Source organism: Oncorhynchus nerka, linkage group LG6 (genome assembly GCF_034236695.1).
Source record: "Oncorhynchus nerka isolate Pitt River linkage group LG6, Oner_Uvic_2.0, whole genome shotgun sequence".
Taxonomy (NCBI): Eukaryota; Metazoa; Chordata; class Actinopteri; order Salmoniformes; family Salmonidae; genus Oncorhynchus; species Oncorhynchus nerka.
Genome location: NC_088401.1, coordinates 73,938,804 through 73,952,796, shown reverse-complemented (window position 1 = coordinate 73,952,796; position 13,993 = coordinate 73,938,804). Strand labels below are relative to the sequence as shown.

Sequence of the window (13,993 nt, the reverse complement as noted above, 5' to 3'; positions counted from 1 at the left end):
AGGAGAGGGGCTGGGTGTAGGAGGAGTGACTGTAGACAGAGGAGGAGAGGGGCTGGGTAGACAGAGGATGGGGGAGGAGGGGCTGAGTATAGGAGGAGTGACTGTAGACAGAGGATGGGGGAGGAGGGGGCTGAGTATAGGAGGAGGAGTGACTAGATGGAGGATGGGGAAGGAGGGGGCTGAGTGTAGGAGGAGGAGTGACTGTAGATGGAGGATGGGGGAGGAGGGGGCTGAGTGTAGGAAGAGGAGTGACTGTAGATAGAGGATGGGGGAGGAGGGGGCTGAGTGTAGGAGGAGGAGTGAGATAGATATCTCTATCCAAGCAATTCCTTATCATCATCTCCAACCCTATACAGGATGAGAAGCTAGTCTAAGGCACGTGTCAAACTCATTCCACAGAGGGTGGACTGTCTGCGAGTTTTCGCTCCTCACTTGACATTAATTGATGAATTAAGGTTACTAAATAGTAAAGAACTCCCCTCACCTGGTTTAGGTCTAGGTCTTAATTGAAAGGAATAACGAAAAACCTGCAGACACTAGCTCATTCATGGAATGAGTTTGACACCCCTGGTCAAGGAGAGCAGTGAGAGTAGAGAGATGTGGGCATTCATTTATTTGTATTCCTTTGTGATATGCATTTATGACTGCGGTTGAGAGTCAAGTTTAGATATCATGCAAATAAAGCACATTTGAGAGGCAAAAAGGAAGTGTGATAGCAAGAAAGAAAGGAGAGAGAGAGAAAGTGTGTCACGTCCAGGTCACACAACTCAATGGGTTTCCCTCGGGGCATTCTCAGAATTTTCTACCATCCTCGCCTCATACTGAGCGCACGAGGCACACGCGCACACACACACACACACACAGTTTATGAGTGACATAGTGGAACACAGACAAAGGAATTCATATTCAGGGAGAGATGATGGTTTGGACTGTGTGTGTGTGGGGGGCACACAACCATCCTCGCACTACAACAGTAACTCCCTCATGATGTCACAAATCTACATTCCAACCAACTAATAACAATACACACCTCACAAATATTCCTGAGCAAAATAATTTGGGAGGTCACATGACCCAACCTAGTGACAGATTCAGAGAAAAGAGAGGGCCAAGGAATGTTGCCTAGTAGGTCCCTTTCCTCGGGCTTCAATAAACTCAAGGTAGTGGTAGTGTAGTGTGTAGACTACCATCTGTGGTTGGGATTCAAGGTTGTGGTTATTGATAACTGGCCATGCAATCACCAATGAATCGGTGCTCAGTTTATCACTTAATCGTTCAAGAATTGAGAGGGAATAAACCAATAGGACTGGAAACAGGGGGTCAGATAGCATCTATATTAACACAATGATGATGTCAGCCAGTGTAATGGCTACCCACACAATTGGTTAATGAAATACGAACACATTCCTTCATCTTTCAGTAGCTTCAGCCCAACATCACACACACACACACACACACACACACACATTCTGTCCATCTCCAATTAGCTACCAAGGAAAGGGCTAGCCCATATTAATATACAGCGCATTCTGAAAGTATTCAGACCCCTTCCGTTTTTCCACATTTTGTTACGTTACAGCCTTATTCTAAAATGGATTAAATGAAAAAAATGTCCTTATCAATCTACACACAATACCTCATAATGAGAAAACGAAAACAGGTTTTTAGAAATGTTTGCAAATGTATTAAAAATAAAGATCAGAAATAGCTTATTTACATAAGTATTCAGACTCTTTGCTATGAGACTAGAAATTGAGCTCAGGTGCATCCTGTTTCCATCAATCATCCTTGAGATGTTTCTACAACTTGGTTGGTGTCCAACTGTGGTAAATTCAATGGATTAGACATGATTTAGAAAGGCACACACCGGTCTATATAAGGTCCCACAGTTGACAGTATGTCAGAGCAAAAAAACAAGCATTATGAGGTCAAATAAATTGTCCGTAGAGCTCAGAGACAGGATTCTGTCGAAGGACAGATCTGGGGAAGGGTACCAAAACATGTCTGCGGCATTGAAGGTCCCCGAGAACACAGTGGCCTCCATCATTCTTAAATGGAAGAAGTTTGGAAACACCCAGAATCTTCCTAGAGCTGGCCGCCAAGCCAAACTGAGCAATCGGGGGAGAAGGCCTTGGTCACGGAGGTGATGGTCACTCTGACAGAGCTCCAGAGTTCCTCGGCGGGGATGGGAGAACCTTCCAGAAGGACAACCATCTCTGCAGCACTCCACCAATCAGGCCTATATGGTAGAGTGGCCAGATGGAAGCCACTCCTCAGTAAAAGGCACATGACAGTCCGTTTGGAGTTGATCAAAAGGCACCTAAAGACTCTCAGACGATGAGAAACAAGATTCTCTGGTCTGATAAAACTAAGATTGAACTCTTTGGCATGAATGTCAAGCGTCACGTCTGGAGGAAACCTGGCACCATCCCTATGGTGAAGCATGGTGGTAGCAGCATCATGCTGTGGTGATGTTTTTTAGCGGTAGGGACTGAGAGACTAGTCATGATTGAAGGAAAGATGAACGGAGCAAAGTACAGAGAGATCCTTCTCCCCCAATTTCTCAGTTTGGCCGGGAGGTCAGCTCAAGGAAGAGTCCTGGTGGTTCCAATTTTCTTGGGGACCTTCAATGCTGCAGAAATGTTTAGGTTCCCTTCCCCAGGTCTCTACCTCGACACAATCCTGTCTCGGATCTCTACGATCAATTCCTTCAACCTCATGGCTTGGTTTTTGTTCTTACATGCACTGTCAACTGTGGGACCTTACAGGCATGTGCCTTTCCAAATAATTTCCAAATCAATTTAATTTACCACAGGTGGACTCCAATCAAGTTGTTGAAACATCTCAAAGATGATAAATGGAAACAAAATGCACCTGAGCTCAATTTTGAGTCTCATAGCAAAGGATCTGAACACCAATGTAAATAATGTATCTGTTTTTATTTTAAATAAATTTGCTAAAATTAATACAAAAACTGTTTTCGCTTTGTCATTATGGGGTCTTTTGTGTAGATTGCTGATGTTTTTTATTTATCAGTTTTAGAATTAGGCTGTAACGTAAAACAATGTTTTGAAGTGTTGTGGTTGCAAGTTCACCTGACTCGTCTAAACCTCCTCTTTGGGGTGCTGCTATAGGCCAACAAGTGCTAACAGTGCTTCTATGTGCTAACAGTGCTTCTATGTGCTAACAGTGATTCTATGTGCTAACAGTGCTTCTATGTGCTAACAGTGATTCTATGTGCTAGTATGTGCTAACAGTGCTTCTAAGTGCTAACAGTGCTTCTATGTGCTAACAGTGCTTCTATGTGCTAACAGAGCTTCTAAGTGCTAACAGAGCTTCTAAGTGCTAACAGTGCTTCTAAGCGCTAACAGTGCTTCTATGTGCTAACAGAGATTCTATGTGCTAACAGAGATTCTAAGTGCTAACAGTGCTTCTATGTGCTAACAGTGCTTCTATGTGCTAACAGTGCTTCTATGTGCTAACAGTGCTTCTATGTGCTAACAGAGCTTCTAAGTGCTAACAGAGCTTCTAAGTGCTAACAGTGCTTCTATGTGCTAACAGAGCTTCTAAGTGCTAACAGTGCTTCTATGTGCTAACAGAGCTTCTAAGTGCTAACAGTGCTTCTATGTGCTAACAGAGCTTCTAAGTGCTAACAGTGCTTCTATGTGCTAACAGCAGTCAGTGCAAACAGTCAGTATTTAGATAATAAGTGTGCAATGCTTGATAATGTGTGTGATAACAGAAAGGTATATTTTTTACCAATAGTGTTGGATTTGTCACATCTACTTGCATTGATCATATCTTCACTAAAGCTGCATTGCTTTAATCCAAAGCAATATCAGTTTCCATTGGCTGTAGTGACCATAAGGGGAAAGGGATACCTTGTCACGCGTTAAACTGAAATGTGTCTTCCGCATTCAACCAAACCCAGTCTAATTTCTAGCCAAACAGTTAAGAGAAATTAGGACGAATGTAGGATCTTCTCAGTGTGCCGGACAAAGCATTTAACTATCAAGTACTTAAAGTATTTGAGGATTACTAGAGTGACTGTGGGTGAAGAATTTGGCTCCCAGCAATAAGGAATTTTTTAATGAAGGACAGAAAATGATCATGTAACTGAATGTGTGAACACTATTTACAATCTAAAATGCAAAGATGACAGCATTTTGGCAATAACAAGGAAACCCAAAGTGCCAAAGGTTGGGCCTAATGTGATACAAAATAAGTGTGTCCCCCCCACAGGCGTAGAAGGAAGCTAAAGTAATTCCACTGCCTAAAAATAGTAAAGCACACGTTGCTTGCTCTAACAGCCTCCCAATCAGTTTGCTGCTTGTTCTTAGTAAACTGATGGAGAGGATTGTGTTTGACCAAATACAATGCTATTTTTCAGAGTACAAATGAACTGCAGACTTTCAGCATGCACATAATATAGAGAAGGGCACTCAACTTGTACTGTACTGACTCAGATGACAGATGATTGGTTAAAAGAAATAGATAATAAGATGACAGTTGGAGCTGTATTGTCAGATTTCAGTGCAGTCTTTGATGTTATTGATCATACATTGTTATCACATGGTTGGAATGTTATTTATCCAATAGCAACATTTTAAATAGTGTTTTTTACATTAGATAAAAGTAGAGACTCAAAGCTACAAAATGGTATATCATACACTACAATTAAGGAACAATGGGAAAATAATTCTGCTAGGAAAGTTGATAAACTTGTAAACTCACTTTTGAGAAAATGGCCGTTGAATGTTTTGGTACCACTACTGGAGAGCCCTTCCTTGTCTGCACCCATTCAGCATCGTTCACACACTCTTAAGCTTTAGCCCCACCCATCTCTTGAAGGTTTGATTCGAGTGTTCTGTAGTAACAACAGCAGTCAAGCACCCAAGCTAACTAGCTACTTCCAGACAAATGAGAGAACTGCTCATGGAACATTACTCGCCCTATCAGAGCTGGTTAGGCTGTTATGTTATCCAGAGTGTTGGTAACTGCAACTGTGCTGTCAGATTGTCCGTTTGTAAATTCAGAGCGTTTCGCTCTCGGAGTGTTCAGTGCGCTTTGGCCGATGAGTAGGGTTGATCCGAACGTTCTGACCTCTCAACGGCAGTCAAGCACCAAGGTAACGTTGGCTAGGTTGTTAGCTACTTCCAGACAAATGAGAGAACACCTCACTCTGACCATTTTACTCACCCTAGCAGAGCTGGTTAGGCTATTTTGATGTTATCCAGAGCGTTGTTGACTGTAAATGTGCTGCTGGCAACAATTTAATGATGCTTTTTTGCCGACGTTTACTGACACCGGCCATATTCATCAGTTATTCTGCGCTCTGGCACACTCACACTCAGCGGAGAGTGAAATCAGAGTAGATGACCAGACTGAATTTAAAAACGCATACAAAATGGTTAACAATGAACCATAATCCCAACTCATGGAGTTACTAGCCTGCATGAATCTGCAGGTAGCTAACCAACTGGATTCAATGTTAGCTAGCTAACAGTCTATAGCTAGCAAAGCAAATGGCTCTGAGATACGAATAATAAGATAATACACATAGAGTCAGCTAGCGAGCCAGAAAGCTAATGTTAGCTAGCTAATAGTACACTAACTGGAAATGAAACCACTTTCTGTCAAATTTTGAAACATGTATTATCTGAAAATGTAGCTAGCGAGACTATCATTCATGGATGGATGTGTCTCCTGTTGGATGCCATGGTTGTCCTAAGTTCGAAGATGTAATCCGGAGACCATCCATCTCCTTAGCTACCATACTCAAATTCCACTGACTTCAATATTCGGTCCTCCAGAAAGTGGAGAGAAACACTTAGGCAGTTTTACTATGCGATACGTGTAAAAAAAGATATACATAAAAAACAAACATTTTAAAAGCCACGTTAGACAGGATTACCTAAACATACTGACCAGCTCAAATAGACAGAACCATGCTATATGGCAGACCAATCCAAACTCATCTCTCGGCATGTCCAGCCCACTCATTATCTCAGCCAATCATGGCTAGCGGGAAGGTTGCTAACTTTTATGTGGCTAAACCAACTAGGCTCGCAATTTGTATTTACAGATGGCATACAAGTTTGGTATTAAGGCACATGAAAGTTCACATGTTCGAGAAGGCATTTCTGCCAAAAAACACATTTTGATTTTAAAAAGTTTATGTGAACGGTTCTCCTGTGAAGTAGTGACCCACAACATATGCCTAGTTTCCTGAAATGTGTCACATATGTACAGTGCGGTGTCCCTCAGGGCAGTTGCCTTGGGCCGTTACTCTTAGCTATTTGATTTGCTACTGGTCTTACACAAAGGTAGAATGGCTATGTACATGGATCAACCCATATTCTACATGTCAGCACCCAAAGCCAGTGAGCTCACTGAAATTGTAAATAAGGAGTTACAGTCAGTATTCAAAGGTGATTAATAATAAACTGGTATTAAATACATTTAAAACTAAATGCATTGTATTTGGTTCTAAACATTCTCTAAGACCTAAACTGGAATTGTACATAAAGGGTGTGACCATTGATAAAGTTGAGCTAAACTTCTAGGTATAACATTGGATGGTCATTTACCATGGTCAAGTCATAATGACAAAGTTGTTGTGAAGAAGATGGGGAGAGGTATGTATGTTACATAAAAAATATGTTCTGCATGTTTGACACAAGAAAATCAACTGTACTAGTAAAATGGTTATTAATTACTTGAGAGGTGGGGGAAAAAACATTAATTTGAGGTTAGAGAATCGATAGGCTACATAATGGAAGACGGTGAACCTGCCATCCGTGCATTTGGCTAGAACAGCATCATGGGCCTGGGTTGGAAGGACGCGTCGTACAATGAACATTTGTCTACATTGTAAACCTGCCTTTTGTCAATGAGGTGATGCTTAATGAAAACATTGTAACAAATTGCTGATAGCCCACTTAAAAGTCCTATTAGAAAATATACTGAACAAAAATGTAAAAACGCAACGTGCAACAATTTCAAATACTATGCTGAGTTACAGTTCACATAAGGAAGTCAGTCAATAGAAATACATTTCACATGACTGGGCAGGGGCACAGCCATGGGTGGGCCTGGGAGGGTGTAGGCAACCCACTTGGGAGCCAGGCCCAGCCAATCAGAATGAGGTTTTCCCCACAAAAGGGCTTTATTACCCCCCTCTTTAAAACGATGTTGGAGGTGGTTTATGATAGACAAATTATCATTACATTCTCTGGCAACAGCTCTGGTGGACATTCCTGCAGCAGCCAATTGCATGCTCCCTCAAAACTTGAGACATCTGTGGCATTGCGTTGTGTGACAAAACATTACATTTTAGTGGCCTTTATTTGTCCCCAGCACAAGGTGCACCTGTGTAATGATCATGCTGTTTAATCAGCTTCTTGATGTGCCACACCTGTCAGGTGGATGGATTATATTGACAAAGGATAAAATGATCACTAACAGAGATGTAAAAAATGTGTGCACAAAATCTGAGAGAAATAAGCTTTTTGTGTATATGGTACATTTCTGGGATCTTTTATTTCAGCTCATGGGACCAGCACTTTACATATTGCGTTGACAGTTTTGTTCAGTGTATGATTAAAAAAAATCTAAACTATAAGGAATTTAGTCTACGGGTAGAGCACACGTTAAATAGCTAACCTCCACTAGCTGTAGCCAATATATCTATTGGAACATTTACCTATAAAATAACAATTGTATACATGTTGTATGTTTTATTAAGACAATCAAATGTAGTGTGTGATATTCATATCTCCCGTAGTATTTTCATGTAAAAATTAAGAAAACTCATTTTTTCTTATAGCCTCTGCCACCCCACCCATCTCTCGTAGTATGACGCTATCAATACACTGCCTGAAATAACGGGGGGGTTCATTCACATCACGGAATAAGTGAAGAGGCAAACGGTCGCCAAAATGAATGATCGAATCCGATGCGTTTGTTTTCAATGTAAAAAATAAAAAGACATTAATAGCTTCCAATGGTAAAATGATGGTGCACCATGCAAGAGAGGGGAAACACACCGCAGGTTCTCAACATCCATCGCAGCCTCCCGTCGAGAAGCGAGCGCAGGCTACCCGCACATATTTGCCGTGTGCTGGCAGCATATTCCGTTACATTTTGCACTTACCTGCAACTTGCATGTCCGTCCAGGAAAATTTGGGCGGACAATGTCTAACTCCGCGACGAAAATCCAGTGTTTTACTGACGTTTTTTCTGGCCTTTTCTCCGACTGATGATCTCGATTCTCTCAGCGCCTATCCGTTATAATCCACCCCACACAAAGAGCAGAAAATGGCTGCAAGTGCATTTCCTTAAAGAGACAGTAACTCACACACAGGCAGGAGGATGGAACTGTGGTGCTGAATATGGCCAATGTTGTTGCACAGACCAACACTCTACCTTGCGATGAGGCTATTGTATCGTCAAAATGAAACAATGTATTTGCAATGTCACCTATCTATCGCTATTCTCTACAAACTATTCCCCGTGAAATGATATCATAGCCATTAGGACAACATTGAAACGTGCTTCACATTCTTCCCCATTTCAATTTGATTGGATATTGCAGGATATGACTTACTTACCATGCACAGCACAGGCAAGTCAATGACCCGGTTTCCAGGACAGATGGTGTCAAACTGAACTTTGATCACATCAACTACACAGGATACAGCGTCCAGTCCTTGACATAACTGTATAGGCCTAGTATGCCATAGAGGCACAGGTGTTTTTAGAAGAAAACTAAATATTTTTAGTATTTCATTCAGCCACCTTACAATGGATTGTATAGAAATTTAATGGAATAGCCCTAAAACTGCATAGGTACCCTACTGTATGGAGTTATCTATATCTATCTACTCCTGTATATGTCGATATATCTCTATTTATCTATTATATTCATCTAGATACATCCATACTCCCACAGAGATCATACTTGTAATTCTATGTATACTTTCTGCCTGACAGGGTATTACTATGCCAGTTCTTGTACCCAGTCAGACCTCGTTGTCACAGCAACAAGAGCAGGCTTGTAGGGCTGTCTGGAACCCCCAGACTCAGTTCATACTTTATCAGGGCAGTGTGTTTGTGTGTCTGCGTGAGAACACTGGATACGTTAAAACCACATACAGTTAGACTACTACAGTTACTGTATAGACAAGTGAACTGTAATGAGTATTATGCATTGTGGTTATTTGGCATTAGGACTGCAGTAGCCTGCTATACAGAGATCCTAGTACATAAGAAAGTCTGTAGATGATGGGAATAGCCTGCATTATGACATCATGGGTAAATGGGTTGTGGGTGCCCTCTGATGGTCAGACTTTGAGCGACAGACAGTAAAATCTAACTAAAGTAAGCTTATGAAACAACTAATTAACACAATAGACAGAAAAAATGTATCAAGACACAAGAGAGGTAGATTTCTACATTTTATAAAAATTTGATTTGCTACAAAATAAATAGAAACTTGAAGGAAATTAATCAATAACATAAACACAGCTAGCTAAGTATATTTCATACAGTATCTTCAGTTTGGTTGAGCAAAATTATTCTGGCATGATTCACCGCGGATAGCTGGTTTGCACACCAGGTTCGGCTGAAAAGCTTGTTTGTTCAGGCTCAGAGGTCTGAGAGCAAGGCCAGCTCGTGCAGCAGGAGAGCAAAGGAAGGACGGTCGTCTGGTTTCTACACAGGAAAAGACAGATCAATCACAAGACATTATGTAAGGTGCAGGTGAGCCAACTTACCAAGCTGAATCAGTGAGGTACAGGTGAACCAACCTACCAAGCTGAATCAGTAAGGTGCAGGTGAACCAACCTACCAAGCTGAATCAGTAAGGTACAGGTGAACCAACCTACCAAGCTGAATCAGTAAGGTGCAGGTGAACCAACCTACCAAGCTGCATCAGTAAGGTACAGGTGAATCAACCTACCAAGCTGAATCAGTAAGGTACAGGTGAACCAACCTACCAAGCTGAATCAGTAAGGTACAGGTGAACCAACCTACCAAGCTGAATTAGTAAGGTGCAGGTGAACCAACCTACCAAGCTGAATCAGTAAGGTACAGGTGAACCAACCTACCAAGCTGAATCAGTAAGGTACAGGTGAACCAACCTACCAAGCTGAATCAGTAAGGTGCAGGTGAGCCAACTTACCAAGCTGAATCAGTAAGGTACAGGTGAACCAACCTACCAAGCTGAATCAGTAAGGTACAGGTGAACCAACCTACCAAGCTGAATCAGTAAGGTACAGGTGAACCAACCTACCAAGCTGAATCAGTAAGGTACAGGTGAACCAACCTACCAAGCTGAATCAGTAAGGTACAGGTGAACCAACCTACCAAGCTGAATCAGTAAGGTACAGGTGAACCAACCTACCAAGCTGAATCAGTAAGGTACAGGTGAACCAACCTACCAAGCTGAATCAGTAAGGTACAGGTGAACCAACCTACCAAGCTGAATCAGTAAGGTACAGGTGAACCAACCTACCAAGCTGAATCACTAAGTTAAAGGTGAGTCTGTCTACTGCAATATTTCCCAAACTCGGTCCTGCGGACCCCAAGGGGTACAAACCCCCCCAACTACACACCCCCAACTACACCTACACTCAACTACACTCACCCTCCCAACTACACCCACACTCACCCAACTAAGCCCACCCAACTACACCCACACTACACACACCCACACTACAACCACCCACCCACCCACACTACAACCACACCCACCCACACTACACCAACCCACACACACCCACCCAACTACACCCACCTACACTACACCCACCCGCACTACACTAACAGTACAGGTGAGTCAGTAAGCTACAGGTGTGAAACAGGTAGGTCCTTCCCACCCCCCTCCTTCCAGCACCACTCCATGAGGAGGTGCACAGCCTCTGGGGCCTGTCTGGGTTTTAGCAGCCTCAGACCTGCATTCAGGGCCTCCACCACCTCAAGATTAGACCGGTTCTCATTAGGGCAGACGCCCCTCAGTATACACCTCCCACATAAACACACCTGGAGGAGAGGAGAGGCGAGAAGGGGAGTAGAGGGGAGGAGGAGGGGAGGAGAGAGGAGTGGGGAGAAGGGGAGGGCAGGAGAAAAGGAGTGGGGAGAAGGGGAGGAGAGGAGATTCAACATTCATTCATCATACCTCTAATATGATAACGGTTTAGAATTTGAAGAAGCTCAGTGTCTGACAACAGTCTCACAGAGAAACAAATAAACCTACCAAAGGACCAGACTCTCTCAGAGAAGATTAATAAACCTACCAAAGGACCAGACGGTCTCAGAGAGGATGAATAAACCTACCAAAGGACCAGACGGTCTCAGAGAGGATGAATAAACCTACCAAAGGACCAGACGGTCTCAGAGAGGATGAATAAACCTACCAAAGGACCAGACGGTCTCAGAGAGGATGAATAAACCTACCAAAGGACCAGACTCTCTCAGAGAGGATGAATAAACCTACCAAAGGACCAGACGGTCTCAGAGAGGATGAATAAACCTACCAAAGGACCAGACGGTCTCAGAGAGGATGAATAAACCTACCAAAGGACCAGACGTCAGACTTGCTGCTGAACTTGCAGTACTTGATGACCTCAGGAGAAGACCAGAGAGAGAGGGGGGAGAGGGAGGGGGAGAGGGAGGAGGGAGAGAGGGGGAGATGGGAGAGGGAGGGAGGGAGGGTTTAGGGGAAGAGAGAGGGAGGGGGAGAAGGAGGGAGGGGCGAGGGGGAGAGAGAGGGAGGGGGAGAGGGAGGAAGGAAAGAGGGGAAGGGGGAGAGAGAGTGCAGAGGTAATAATGACATACTAATGCAATTATTGGAAAATACATCAAGGCTGAACACAACATGGTACACTGTGGTTGCCTGCCACATTCTCCTCCAGGTAGTCCCTCCTGCCTGGACGTTTTCAGGGTGTGGTGGAGCTGCCTGCCTATTGGTAACAGCTGGGGCTGCTACACCTGGGTACCTCATCACACAAGTCTACCTTACATCACCACTTATGTCATCACAGTCCTAATGCTTTTAGAATAGCAAAACACATGCCAATTCTCACGATCATGCATATGCGTTGTTTAAGCATATCTTTATTACACAGTAACTTATCTATAACATATAAGCGTCTGGTGTGTTATCTGCTTTGTGTTTGATCTTTAGAATTGTCATGTAATTCAGGATTAGGAAACTTCCATAGAGATTGTTAGAGGACTCATCTGCCCATGCTGTAACAGACACTATAATGGCACAGATGCAAAAATGAGTCCTCTAACTATCTCTATGATACCTTCCATAATCAATAACCAAACAAAATTGCTGCTGGCTGCCTGGAGACAGAAGCAGCAGGTCAACCTCTGACCTTCTGAGAGTTCCGCAGGGCTCTGAGAGCTCTCTCTACCCTGAGAGAAAGGATGCCTCAGTCGTGTGATCAGACCTGCAGAGAATACACATATGCACACACACACACACACACACACACACACACACACACACACACACACACACACACACACACAGGTTGAATGTCAAGATGAAACTATATTTGCATATACTGGGAGTTAGATAATGTAGAAGGATTAGGCTATTCTGCCTCAACAATAGAACTCATGAACTATTGTTTTACAGGCAGTTTCCTCTGTAGAATGTTGATGCAAGGAAACGATTCCACGCTATACTAAGGGAAGAACATCGGGACCATAGAACGTATAGAACCATTTCAAATTACATTAACGCTCCTCTCCCATCTCCCTCTCTACTGTGGGAGATCCACGTGTGCTGGTGAAACCTTACATGACCCCTGAAGATGCCTATATCTCAACGGACTAACAAACACAGTTTTGTGGTGCATGTCCAAATAGGTCACACTGGCCTGGCTGTAAACAGATGTATTACGTAGCTCAGGTGAGCCACTGATAACGTAAATACCTGCAGCGTTGTGTTGGTGGTACTGGATGAGCTCAGGAATGGTGCTGAACAGGTATTTCTCTGCCAGGTAAAACGTGGACGTCTCCTCTGCCTCTGACTGTCTGATCTGGTAGCGCTTCACCCGCGGGTTCTTCTGCCCGTTGGATCTGAACATGATTCATCATCATGTAACTATGCCATATATATGCAGTTCAAACAAACAGACAACCCACCACTGTTTTGGTAAAAAGCTGAGGGATGGGGCTGGAGACATGTAACCACTTTCAAATTCATAGACAGAGCTAGGGATGTCCCAATACCAATCACTGATTGCCCCTTTAACTGACTGTCATTGAAGCTGAGTGCCATGGCTGAAACAGGCAGTAGTTACCCTGGGGCTTTAGTGAAGACAGACACAGTGTAGACGCCTGCATGCCTGGAGTCTCGCACCACAAAAGCTCCTTCCTTACCCTGCACAAACAAACACAACATTTTATTTCAGTAGGATGAATCATAATTGTGTCTGTTGAGTCCATTAGGTTGAATTTGTTGTATGTCATACCATACTTGAGTGATGTGGAAATTGCCTTTACAATCTCAATTTATGGGAATAAGGCTTGACATGATAACACAGTGAAACTCCCCAAAGGAGAAGAGCTTGTAATAGACAACACCCACTCTACCCTCCCACCGTCATACTACACAACCCTCCCTCCCACTGTCACACTACACAACCCTCCCTCCCACTGTCATACTACACAACCCTCCCTCCCACCGTCATACTACACAACCCTCCCTCCCACCGTCATACTACACAACCCTCCCTCCCACCGTCATACTACACAACCCTCCCTCCCACCGTCATACTACACAACCCTCCCTCCCACTGTCACACTACACAACCCTCCCACTGTCACACTACACAACCCTCCCTCCCACTGTCACACTACACAACCCTCCCTCCCACTGTCACACTACACAACCCTCCCTCCCACTGTCACACTACACAACCCTCCCTCCCACTGTCATACTACACAACCCTCCCTCCCACTGTCACACTAC

The 13,993-nt window shown here is 43.5% G+C and overlaps 1 protein-coding gene and 1 long non-coding RNA gene across 2 annotated transcripts in view; both read right to left on the bottom strand.

Moving 5' to 3' along the window:
- LOC115130961 (cytoplasmic FMR1-interacting protein 2) overlaps positions 1-8,324 on the bottom strand; it is a 54,130-nt gene extending 45,806 nt beyond the window's left edge. The window contains exon 1 of the mRNA XM_065019864.1: positions 8,156-8,324. The gene's annotated coding sequence lies outside the window, so the exon portion shown is untranslated. The remainder of the gene's footprint in view (positions 1-8,155) is intronic.
- A 3,391-nt stretch (positions 8,325-11,715) lies between these two features.
- LOC115126293 (uncharacterized) lies at positions 11,716-13,403 on the bottom strand. The gene is made up of 3 exons (XR_010464026.1): positions 13,323-13,403; positions 12,953-13,098; positions 11,716-12,461 (listed from the first exon to the last, which is right to left on the bottom strand). It is a non-coding gene; the product is annotated as an uncharacterized LOC115126293 (long non-coding RNA).
- Positions 13,404-13,993: the final 590 nt, after the last annotated feature.